Genomic DNA, 12,950 nt, shown 5'->3' on the forward strand with positions numbered 1-12,950 from the left:
TTTATTCCTTTCTTTTTCCCTCCTTCCTTTCCTCTGTATCTGCCTTCCCCCTTTTCTCTCTCACTCAACTTTTTCAAAGGTCAGCAATCAACTATTACTTGTCGATAGGTGCTTAAGTAAGGGAACACCCTACATATAATTAGTATCACTCAATTATTTTTAAATACTTCTGACTCCTTCCTTGATTTTCTTTTCTAGTCATCTCAAATAACAACCATTTGCACCTACTGTGTTTTGAAGTTTTCTACCTTGTGTGTATGTGTTTGACTCAAAGTAACACAATTTGGAAACATAGGAGCCATCAAAATTAATATTTAAATATATTTTTTAGGAAGTCTAAATTGTAATGAATATTTAGGAAGTTTTTATTGAGGGTTATTATGTTCTCAACATTGTACCAGGTACTGAGGGGAAAAAAGAAGGAAATAAGGAAACCAACCTTTCTTTGAGCGTTACTATGTATCAAGCCCTTTCACATATGTTTTCTCATTTTATCTTCACAACACGGTGAGGTAAGTATTATGCTCCCCATTTTAAAGGAACTCAGAGTGGTTATATGACTTGCTTAGGCCACTATTTGGCAAATGGCAGAGCCCACAGCATGAACCCATGTCTAACAGAGTGAACCTAGAGTTTTGTGTTCATTTTCTTATTCCATAGATACGAGATCTAGCCCTTGGCTTTGAAGAATTTATAGTCTAGTAGCAAAAATATGCCACAGACCCTTGGAATTGGTATTTTGAGATGTTTTATGGCTAAGTTTTGAAGTGAGTTTTGCAATTAATATATGCAGTTACAATTTAGGAAAAAGAGGTTTCATTAAAGATGGGATCATCAAGAAAAGCTTCTTTGGAAATTGAGATTGTTTGGAGAAATAGAAAGATTTCAGAAGATAAAGGTTACTTTCCAGGTAACAAGAATAGCATTAATTTGAAAAATTATTTCTGAGAAACTTTGGCTGAATTTCTTTTCATCTTGTCGAAGTAAGTGGGTATGAAATCTTCAGAAATGAATGAAAGCTCCAGATGGTATGTTATTTCCTTATCCCTGTATAGAGTGAAAAATATCAAATGAGGAAAAAGAATAAATGATAGGAATAAATATGGCATTTGAAATACTTAGCAGAATGCCCTAATCATGTCAGACATTGTTTTCTCAGGGCCACAGTTAGGCACTAGCTACCCTGTTTGTTAGCTTACCTCGTGTTTTATTTGTAGTTTCTGTAGTAACATTGCTGTTCATCTTCTCTCCTGGTAGAATATAAAATAATTTTACTGACAAATAAATACTCCATTTTAAAATCCTACCTACAGAGTTTTTAAAATTTAAGCTAAAAAGGTTATAAACTGTAGCTTGGAAAGGGGTACATTATCTCTTTATATATTTATTTTTAAAAAATTTGCCTTCTTTTATGTAGGGAAGTTGGAGTATTGTGGATGGGAAGTGGAGGGTGGGGTAGGAGGATCACCACCTGCAGCCTGTGTGTGATAAGGCAACTGTAGTGTATTTACTGTATAATTTTTTTATGACCTTATTAAATGTATAGATTATTTTGGTTAAGTTGAATGTAGATAACTACTTGATTTACTTGTTGAAATTTTTTTTTTTTGGTGTATCATTTTAAACTTAAATGTTTAGTTTCTAGAAAGAGGATTGTGTGTAATTAGTTTTTGAAATTGTAATTAGAAAGATGATGTTTGCCCATTATATTTGGTGTTTTAATCCCATTTTATAATTAATACATTGGAAATTAGGAGAGCAATTAAGGAAGTAAGGGAAGAAAATTAACATTTTTCAACAGCCTGCTTTTTACAAGGTGTTTTATTTGTGTAATTGCATTTTGTCATCACATGAAAAACATGAAATAAATATTATTACTTAAAGGAAAAAAAACTAGATAATCTGAGACCTAGAGAGACTGAAAAACTTTCCCAGAACCTCAAAGCAAGTACATTTCAGAACTGTGATTTGAACTCTCACCTGGTTTGAATGCATTTAATCATATATGGTGTTCAGAGATGACAACTCTCTTCAAGTAATACGTAGTCAGCACCCATAGAACTTTCGTGCTATGCCAAGTATCACCCAGTGGGTTAATAGTGGACTCTCATTGTTGTCAAGAGTTGTATTATATATAATAGCGATACTTCTTTCTGCTAGAGCAAAGGAACAAATATAGATGTTGTAGATGGGTGGCTGATAAATTTGATAAGAGTTTTATTATGTAATGTTGGGCCAGTCGCTTAACCATACTGGGACTCAGAATTTTGTCATCTGTAGAGTGAGGGAGTTAGAGTGAAGGATCTCTAAAGTCCTTTCTTCTAAATTCAGTGGTTTGCCTATCAGCAGCAGATAATTATGTCTTGAAATATTGAGTATATTGTGGAGTAGTATAGTAATAAATTACCACTTGTTGAGTACCTTCTGCCTCGTACTTTACATACATACATATATATGTACATACATACATATATGTACATACATACACATGTATATGTACATACATATATGTACATACATACACATGTATATGTACATACATACACATATATGTGTGTATTAGTAAGATATATTTAATCTTACTAACATCCTTGGAGGACAAACAGTCTATTTTATAGCTGTAGAAACTAGGCTCATGGAATTTCCCAGTGGCAAGGAATTCTTTCAGAGATGGAGCTGGGAGATAAACCCGCAGCTTTCAAGTTTCCAGACCAGTGCTTTTTCCATATTCCTACTTAACTAAAGGATCTCTGACTACCTTACATTAGGGCCTTGAGGTGAGAGGTTGTCTAGTGTGGGCAATTCAGAAGATATGGGTTTTCCATGCCTCTAGATTAGTCTGTCTGTCTGTATCATGGATCAGATCTTGTCATTCTTGACTAATACATGAAGATGTATTTGAGAACTTTTGGATAACATTTAGGGAAACAGCAGCTTAATGTAGATGATTCACTAGTATGTGAAGATTTCAACATTGCTTTTCCAGCTAAGTCATAGAAGCCATAGGGGAGACACTGATCTTTTTAGAGGCAGAATCATCTGAATATTTGCAGTAAGTTATATAATCATTGCATTTTTCACAAGTTGAACTTGAGGGACATGTTTTGTTGCTTCCTCTGAGTTGATACATGCTAAATTATTGGCTTTCTGATTTTTTCACCCCTATATCTTTATTTTAATTTAAAAGCATTTATTATACTTTGAGTAAAGTTAAATGAGGCCTAAGGCCACATTGGGAGGAAGGACCTTTAAGCCTTGGAATTTAGGAAAGATATAGAGGCGTTCTTTTGGGTTGGAAATAATACATAATCAAGCAGATGCTAATGAAAAAATGAAATGCAGGGGAAGAGAAAAGAGACTAGGGTGCCTGTTTGGAAGTTTTATAGAGGAGAGTACATTGCCCCTTTATTACAATAATGTTTCTGAACTATAATAAGGTCTTTCATTGCAAGTTCAGCTTTTTTCATTCATTTGTTTTGTGCTCTGCTTCCTCTGTTACTAATTGTCAGCACAATAGTCTTCCAACTATGAAGTCTCAATGTCCTTTTGGACCAATTTGTCATTGTCTTTCTCCCTCACCCCCCAACCCATGCACTCAGAATCTATTACTATGGTTGCATTTTTAGACATTTTTAATGTTTTAAAATGGCACTGCTGTTGAAACCTGCCAGAATAGTTCATGATAACTGAATCATCCAACCAGCAACAGTTATTGCTTCCAAAAGCACACTGATAAAGTTTCTGTCTCTGTAGGGTGTTCTTATAAGATAATTAAAAATAAACATGTAATAATCTTTGCAGCACTATTTCGTATGCATTGTTTCCTTTGAACTTCACGTTAGTCCTGTGTAACATTTTGTTAAAATATTTTTGTTAAACTGTATTATTTACAGATTTACTGTTTGCTTCATAAATTGTTTGATATTTCTATGCCTCTAGGAAGTTCCATCTCTCTTCTTTACCTATTGATGGGTCTTTATTTTTATAGACAGATTATTTTATTATGACTAAGGAATCACCAAAGTTGGCTTAGACTGACAAGCCTGAATAAATTACGATATTAGACTCCGGGCAACTTTAGTTACATGTTAATTCATGTTAGATTTTTAACATTTTGGCCAATGAACACTTTAAATGTGTTCTCAGCCTTGTTCCAATAATCTGATATTGACAGAAAGACATTATTTAAATACAACTTCTATAAAGAAGTCCTGAAGCAGTATAATATTACTTGACAGCTTATCTGTCACTTACAGAACTTTGTCTTATGTGATCAGAGCTTGTTGGGGCTTTTAAATATAATGTCAATGAGGATGGCAGTTATTTTTAATGCATGAATACTAAATAAAAGATTGGTCAGTTTTCTCTGGGAGAAAACATATTTCAGCTCTCTGTCACCTGTTTGTATCAATTTAATTCACATAAAACTAGAAAGTGAAATACAGTTGACCCTTGAGCAGTGCAAAGTTTAGGGGCTTCAACCCTTGTATAGTCAAACATCCTTGTTCTAACTTTTGACTCCCCCAAACTTAGCTACCAATATCCTACTCTTGCCCAGAAGCTTTACCAATAACCTAAACAGTTAATTGATACATAGTTTGTGTATTACATGTACTGTATACCATATTCTTATAATGTAAGCAAGAGAAAATGTTATTAAGAAAATCATAAGGAAGAGAAAATATATTTGCTATTCATTAAGTGGAAGTGGATCATCATAAAAGTCTTCATCTTCATTGTCTTCTTGTTGAGTAGGCTGAGGAGGAGGAGAAAGAGAAGGCGTTAGTCTTTCTGTCTTGGGTGGCAGAGATGAAGAGATATGGAGCAGGTGGAAGGAGAAGGCAGGAGAGATAGGCACACTTGGTGTACTATTACTGAAAAAAATCCATGTATAAGTGGAACTGCGCAGTTCAGACCTGTGTTTTCCGAGAGTCAACTGTGTATAAAGGTTATTAGAAAGAAAGAAAACTTTACTTCCTTTCATAAACAACCAACATCCTAAAAACAGTATGTGATACGAAAAGAGACATGAATTTAGAGCTAGAAAACCTGGATTTGAGACTCAGTTTTACCACATTAATGGCTTGAGGATTTTGAATAAGTGATTTAGACATTAAATAGCTTCCTTTTTAAAAAATTTGTGAACTGGAAATGACCATACTTTAGAACTCAGCTGAGAGGATTAAGTGAGGAATAATGTATATGAAATCTTAATGTTGTGAAGCAACTGATAATATGCTAAGATAATTACTTAGTAGTTACTATTTAAAAAATAAGTTTTGGAGAAAGATATAATAGAAAGCAAAATTTTCCTGCTGATTTAAATTGGCAGAGGTTTAAGATGAGATTTTCCCCCCGTTCTTCTAGAGATCAGTGAATGAGCTGATTCTTTTACTTTACTTCATATAGCTTGCTATCTATCAAACCAGATTTTAAAATAAAGTGTTTTTGTTGTTTTTGTTGTTGTTGCTGTAGTAAATACCCAAGAGGCCTTTTTATGTCTGTGGTTGGAACCATCTTTCAAAGCCAGGCTACCTTATTTGGAGTTAGAATTCCTAAATGCAAAGAAAACACATCTGTACCTTCCCCTTAAAGTTTAAAGAAGTTAGAGAGTGCTTTCCAAAGAGGTGGTATTCTGATAATGACTGATAGGCTATCTCTATATTTGACTTTTTTTGTTTGTTTGTGAGACAAGAGTCTCGCTCTGTTGCCCAGGCTGGAGTGGAATGGTGCGATCTTGGCTCACTGCAACCTTCACCTCCCGGGTTCAAGCATTTCTGCCTCAGCCTCCCAAGTAGATGGGATTACAGGCACCCGCCACCACGCCCAGCTAATTTTTTGTATTTTTAGTAGAGATGGGGTTTCTCCATGTTGGCCAGGCTGGTCTCGAACTCCTGACCTCAGGTAATCCACCTGCCTCAGTCTCCCAAAGTGCTGGGATTACAGGCATGAGCCACCGCACCTGCCCTCTATAGTTGATTTTAATGGAATTACTTGATTTGTTTATAATCCTCCACAATTCATTGTTTATTTGGACAGTGCTTTACTCAGGATAAGTAGACCTACCTTTTTATTTTTCTCCAAGGGGGAAAAATCCTTTATTCTTTACATCTAATCCTTTCAACTTTTCCTATGGAAAGAAAAATATCTCAAGTATTAGAGCTGTTGCTCCAAAATCAAGAATATGATTAGGATTCAAAAATATATATATTTTAAAAAATATATTTTTTGAAAAAATATTTTTTCATATATATGAAATATATAAATATATATTTTATATATAAATACAAATTTTATGAGAAAAAAATAAGTTGTGAGAAATTATATTGTTTCTGAAATGTTTCCTGAAGCTTTTCCTAGAATTCAGTCTGTATGTGCTTAGATTTTGATGAATAGAAAAGAACTATGAGAAGTATTCCAAATTCCCTGAAACTTATAGTTAAGGAGTTCCACTCAAAACAGTCAAATAAATCACAGCATATGATGAAGTACCACCATATGGGATACAAATAAGTGTAGTAGATCTTCAGGGATAGAGAGTATGAGTTGGAATAAGAGAAGATCTTGAGTGACTAGAATCTAAGTAAAAAGGAAGGGAGTATGTCAGGTGAGAGAAACAGCATGAGTTGTTAAATCCTGAAGTTAATAATAATCAGATAATTTTTAGGGGACAGTGAAGAGACATGTTTATTAGCAGAAAGTACTCATAGTTTGACAGTGAGGAATACAGTTTGAAACTTTTTGTTTTAATTAATGGGGCTTCCTTATGAATAGCTTTGAAAGTCAGGCTAAGAAATGTATTTGAACATTGTCCTGCAGACAGGAAAATATGTTTGAAAAGAATGAAATATAGTTTAAGAATTTGGGTAGGACTCATCTTACTAATAGTATGTAGGACAACTTAGGGAGAAGGGTAGAAAAGGGAGACCACCTGAGAGGTCATTTCAGTGATGAGGATTTTGATAATAAGTTCCCAGGTTGGGTGTCAGCAGTGGAAAAAAAAGGATGATTCCAAGAGTCATAATGAACAAACTGTTAACATGAATGAATGTTGGTGGGTTAGCCATGAGGGTTGAAAGAGAAGGACGAGTCAAAGATGACTGAGGAAGTGTTTCTTGGGTGATTAGGAAGATGATATGGAAATAAAATAGAAAAACTGTACTGGTACAGTGATTTTCAACTTGGAAGCTGAAACAAGCAAAAACAAAACCCTTTTGGATATCTTGAGGATGAGGCAGTATAGGGCATCAAAGGAGATGCTAGTTTTGCCATATGGGGATGGAGCTTGATGAGAAGGGCCGGGACTGAAGAAGCAGGTTTGAGAGTCATCAGCCATCAGGTGTCAGTTGATGCAGAGCTACTGGAGAGCCTATCTATAATTAAATCCAAAGTCCTTACCAACTCATTGAAGATCTTTCTAACCTCATCTCCTACCTTTTTTCCTAACTTACTTGACTCCAATTACACTGGGCTTCTTGCTGTTTCACAAATCCATCTGTGAAATCCCTCCAGCTGTGAGTCTGCACTTAATGTTCATTCTGTGTAACTTACTCTTCCCAAAGGTAATCTGCATCGGGCCTCTCATTTCGTTAGAGACACCCTTTTTAATTAATCTTTTGAAAATAGTATCACTTCCCTGTCACTTCAACTCGTTGACCTGCCTTATTTTTCTTCATATTGTTTACAAGCACCTACTATATTATAAATTAATTGTTTTGCTTGTTTATTGTTTGACTACTCGTCCCCTCAGTAAAATATAAGCTTTATGGAAAATAGGGACTTTGTTTTGTTCACTGCTATTCAATGCCTAGGTTATTGGCTGATATACTGTGGATACCTGACAAATATTTTGTAATTAATGTCTAGATTTACTGTGGGAAAAAATGTCAAAAATAAAAGCATAACAGAAAGGTCTGAGCCTTTGGAAGGTAAAGGTCTGAGCCTCTACTTTGGAAGTAGAGGCCCTAAGAAAAACTAATGCATGGTATGGGATGGTAGTAAAACCAGGCAAGGCAGTGTCATGGAGGTCAAGGAAAAGGAACTCAAAGGATAGGGAGCCAAGAACATCAAATGCTGCAAAGAAATGAAAATGAGAACAAGGAAAATATATCTGATGAAAAGGAGACTGCAGTAGAGTGGTGGAAACCAGAATTTAGCTAATTGGTTAAGGCATAGGTAACAGAGGCCAGCCTTGTAGATTATTTTGAGTGGTTTACCAGCAAAATGAAGGAGAGGAATGGGGCAGTTAGGGGGAAGAGGAGCAGCATTTAATACAAGTGCTTTAAAGAGTGACTTTGAGGCTGGGTGTGGTGGCTCACACCTGTAATCCCAGCACTTTGGGAAGTGGAGGCGGGCTGATCACCTGAGGTCAGGAGTTTGAGACCAGCCTGGCCAACATGGTGAAACCCCATCTCTACTAAAAATACAAAAAATTAGCTGGGCATGGTAGTGTGCGCCTGTAATCCCAGTTACACTCAGGAGGCTGAGGCAGGAGAATGGCGTGAGCCCAGGAGGCAGAGGTTGCAGTGAGCTGAGATTGTGCCACTGCACTCCATCATGGGTGACAAAGCAAGACTCCATCTCAAAAAAAAAAAGTGACTTTGAATCTGCATCTTGGTCTTTGTATATGTTTATTGTTTATTTCGCTGTGGTATGTGTGCACTGATAAGCTACTTTGAAGATACGTGAGTAGAAATTGTCTCATTGGTACAGATGGAAATCTTGAGGCATTTAAGTTGTAAGTTACTTCTAAGTGGGACCTATACAATTGGTACATATGGACATAAAGGTGGAAATAATAGACACTGGGGACTCCAAAAAGGAGAAGGGTGGGACAAGGACCAGAAAACTACCTGTTGAGTGCTATGGTCATTATTTGGGTGATGAGTTCACTAGAAGCCCATATCTCAGCTTTATACAATATACCCATATAACAAACCTGCACATGTACTTCATGAATTGAAAATTTTTTTAAAAAGCTGTATCACAATCACATCTAATAAAACTAATCTTTAGTATTACCAAGTACAAATTCATATTCAGATTTCCCGTTTGTTGCCTAAAACTGGTTTGTTTAGACCAGAATGCATTAAGGAAGACCACGCATTGCATGTGGTTTTTATAAATCTTTTAAGTCCCTACTAGTCCAGCAACGTATTAGACTACCTTCCTCACCCCTCTTTTGGGTACATTCACTTATTAAAGAGACTACGTCATTTGTCCTGTGAAAGTTCTGTCTTCTGGAATTCTCTGATTGTTTCTACAAGGTGTCATTTAACTTTTCCTTTACCTCTGTATTTACTGTAAAAGGAAGTTAGATCTAAGGATTCTATCAGATTCATACTCAGAATTTTTATCAAGATTGTTTCCTTGGTGAGTCTGTGTACTTCATATTGCGTTATGTCAAGAGGTACCTAGTATTTGGTTGACCAGCTGTTGGTAATGCTATCATTGTTCGCTGGATTACGGTGGTGACGGTGTCATCTCTTCATTATAAACTTAAGTTTCTCTCATGTGGTTACCAGATAATCTGTGGTTTGACATGTTGGCACTGTGCAATATTTAGTCTTAATTAGTTATTTACCAAATGATTTTACCATTGGTGATTTTTGTCTGAATTAATTGTTTTATTAGGGGTAGATTATCTTTTAGGTATTTTTTAATGTGATTTCAATTAGCCAAGGCACAGATAAATTGGGGCAGTGTGTTAGTCACTCTGTACTTATTTGAGACCAGCCCTTTTTAGGCATAGTACCAGAAATCAAATAGTATGGACCTTCCCCTAAGGGAATTTTCAATCTAATGTACATTCTTGTTGAATTGTTAAAAAATTTTGTTATCAAATCCCAGTTTCATCATGTTTCAAATATAAATAGCTTTTCTTAAAAATAGAACGGGCACAGTGGCTCACGCCTGTAATCCCAGCACTTTGGGAGGCTGAGGTGGGCGGATCATGAGGTCAAGAGACAGACCATCCTGGCCAACATGATGAAACACCGTCCCTACTAAAAATACGAAAATTAGCTGGGCCTAGTGGCGCACGCCTGTAGTCCCAGCTACTCCGGAGGCTGAGGCAGGAGATGCTTGAAATCCAGGCGTTGGAGGTTGCAGTGAGCCGAGATCGCACCACTGCACTCCAGCCTGGTGAAAGAGCAAGACTCCATCTCAAAAAAAAAAAAACATAATTATTTTTCAGATTTTACCATGTTATTCAGTAGCATGTTATGTAATGAATGGTTAAATATCCTGTGTACATCTGAGTAATTTACTTCTGTTTCGTGCATTATGACTATAAATAAACTGCTTATTCTGGTGTATGAGTACAATGGAGTTTTATGCCACTATTAAATATAATGATGTAGATCTTTATTTACTGAAATGGAAAATATCCAAAACATATAATATCATCAATAATGGTCTCATTTTTATTTTTAAAAAGTGCTTAGAAAAGGTCTAAAAATGTATATATTCAAACACTAATAATGGTTATACCTGAATGGTAGGATTATGAGTATTTTTATTTTGCCTATACTTATTTATGTATTTTTCTGTATTAAGCATGGATGATTTATACAGTGAAAGCAAATCAAGAAATATGTTTGAAAACCATCTTGCCCACACAACAATTTGAATTTAGTAATGTCACCAAGCTGTATACTTAAAATGGTTAAAATGGTACATTTTATGTTATGTATATTTTACTACATTTTTAAAAAGCCCATGACTGTTATACTGCAAAAACCAAAATCAAAGCCAAAAAACCAACATGCCTAATTCCTTGAGTCCACTAGATGTTTGCATGCCTCTTATAATTCTTTTAGTAAATGCCTTATGTCATTTTTATATTTTAACTATTGTCTCAAAATGACCACAGCATGTTTATTTGGAATTTCAAGTAGGCAGAAAGTATGCAAAGAACAGTTGTTCCAGAAGACTCTTGAGGTGTATGTTTGTTTAATTAGAGGCAGGATTCGGTGGGCAAACAAGATAGAGAGATGTTGATAGGGAAAATATTGGCTCTGTAAATGTGCTTTTGGTAAATGGTAGTATCTGTAGTGACCAAATTCAAAAAAGAAAAATGTGTTAGGAGAAGTTCACATTAACATATCGTGACTTCAAATTCAACTCAAGTTCGTAAATAGTATTTCATGTTAATTCCAAAGTGGTGGTTTATGATAATTAAAATGTCACAATTTGGAATGTGGATGATAAAGTGAAAAACATCTTCTAGAGGGAAGTGTAATGTTAGTAATCCAGTCTGACTCCCATTATTTATTGAACCCCTTGTATTATGGAATCAAATGTAAGAACTTTGTTTTCTCTCCTGTTTGCTTATGTGGAGAGAGATATGTTGAGTTTGGGTGATAAAACGCAAATGGTTCAGACAAAAATAAGTAGCAATGTGGAGCTGGATTCATGTGAGTCTGCAGATCACTTTTCCATTATTAGTAATTGAACTTTTTTTAATCATTAACTTCATTGGTATTGGAGAATGTGAGAGCCAGCAGTGAAAGAACCCAAAGGCTCTCTTGCCTTCCTTTCTGCTATCCTTACCACTTTCTTTCCCTTCAGCTTCTCATTCTAAACCACCTCCCATTACTCCTACCTGGAGAAACGAGATGTCAAGGATCAGCATCCTGCTAGGGGATAACCCTCATTCCTGTCCATCCCTACACTGTGGAGAGAACCAGATGCAAACACACTGGAGCCCTCTCCCGCTCAAACACTGTTATCAGTTGAAACTTATCCTGGATTTCCTTATATGACAAAAAGTGTCATAGATGGGAGAAGGGCCAAGCACAGGGAAGGTATAGAGAAGGTATAGAAGAGGGAACAGACAGTCCTATGGCTTTGACAGATGATTACTGATTTTTAAGGCACTTTTCCTAGCAGTGTATTCTGTTCAGAAGAGCATGGGATTGGGATTGAGGTAGACTTGGAATAAATCCTTATATAATGACTCACAGTTGTGTGTTTTGGGGCAAGTTATTTAGCTTGCCTGAGTCTTGTAAATTTGCCCATTTATAAAATGGAAGATAATAACACCTTTTAGGTTTTTCCTTTGCATTAAATGAGTAACATTTGTGCACCACTCTTTGTGCAGTGCCTGGAATGTAGTGATCGCTCAACAATTATCTGCTGCTGGAATTGCTCTCTACCAGGACACCTGCCTCACCTAAGTCACCTTCCGCTCATTGGATTAAATGAATCTCTTAAAGGTTGATGTATTGAGTCTTAAATAGGTATTATGCTTTTTTGCCCTTAGTGCAAACATTAAACAAAAGATAGAAATGCTTTTTGTCCCCTTCAAAGAACCTCCATGGTGTATCATATTTTTAAGACCTGAAAAATAAACTTGATTTATGGTCATCATAACTCACAGCCAGCATTATTTCATTATGTGATTTAATAAAAAACGGAATCTGGCCGGGCGCAGTGGCTCACGCCTGTAATCCCAGCACTTTGGGAGACCGAGGTGGGCGGATCATGAGGTCAGGAGATTGAGACCATCCTGGCTAACAAAGTGAAACCCCGCCTCTACTAAAAATAGAAGAAAATTAGCCGGGCATGGTGGTGGGCACCTGTAGTCCCAGCTACTCGGGAGGCTGAGGCAGGAGAATGGCATGAACCCGGGAGGTGGAGCTTGCATGAGCAGAGATTGTGCCATTGCACTCCAGCCCGGGCAACAGAGCGAGACTCTGTCTCAAAAAAAAAAAAAAAAAAGGAATCTATTATTATGCCTTTGTTTTTCACATTGGATATTATTTTAGAAAGAATAAAATTAGTGTTTAAATGGCTAAAGAGGTTGGTTGAAATGAAACCTTTAAACGTTTTAATCTAAACAGATGATCTCTATATTTTTTTGGTCTGACATGTTGCAGTCTCTCTAATTGGGTTTCAGGTTTGCAGAGTAATTACAGCTTTGTACAGACTTTGTCATCTGTGGCTCA

General features: G+C 36.1%; 1 protein-coding gene across 9 annotated transcripts in view; it reads left to right on the plus strand.

The window, feature by feature from the left end:
• AKT3 (AKT serine/threonine kinase 3) overlaps nucleotides 1–12,950 on the plus strand; it is a 359,588-nt gene that overhangs the window by 174,965 nt on the left and 171,673 nt on the right. Inside the window, exon 1 of one of the 9 annotated variants that reach the window (XM_054550237.2) lies at nucleotides 402–512. The exons of the other annotated variants lie outside the window; for them this stretch is intronic. The gene's annotated coding sequence lies outside the window, so the exon portion shown is untranslated. Of the gene's footprint in view, nucleotides 1–401; nucleotides 513–12,950 lie in introns of those variants that run through there. 9 annotated transcript variants of the gene reach the window in all.

Source organism: Pongo abelii, chromosome 1 (assembly GCF_028885655.2).
Source record: "Pongo abelii isolate AG06213 chromosome 1, NHGRI_mPonAbe1-v2.0_pri, whole genome shotgun sequence".
In the NCBI taxonomy this organism is placed as follows: Eukaryota; Metazoa; Chordata; class Mammalia; order Primates; family Hominidae; genus Pongo; species Pongo abelii.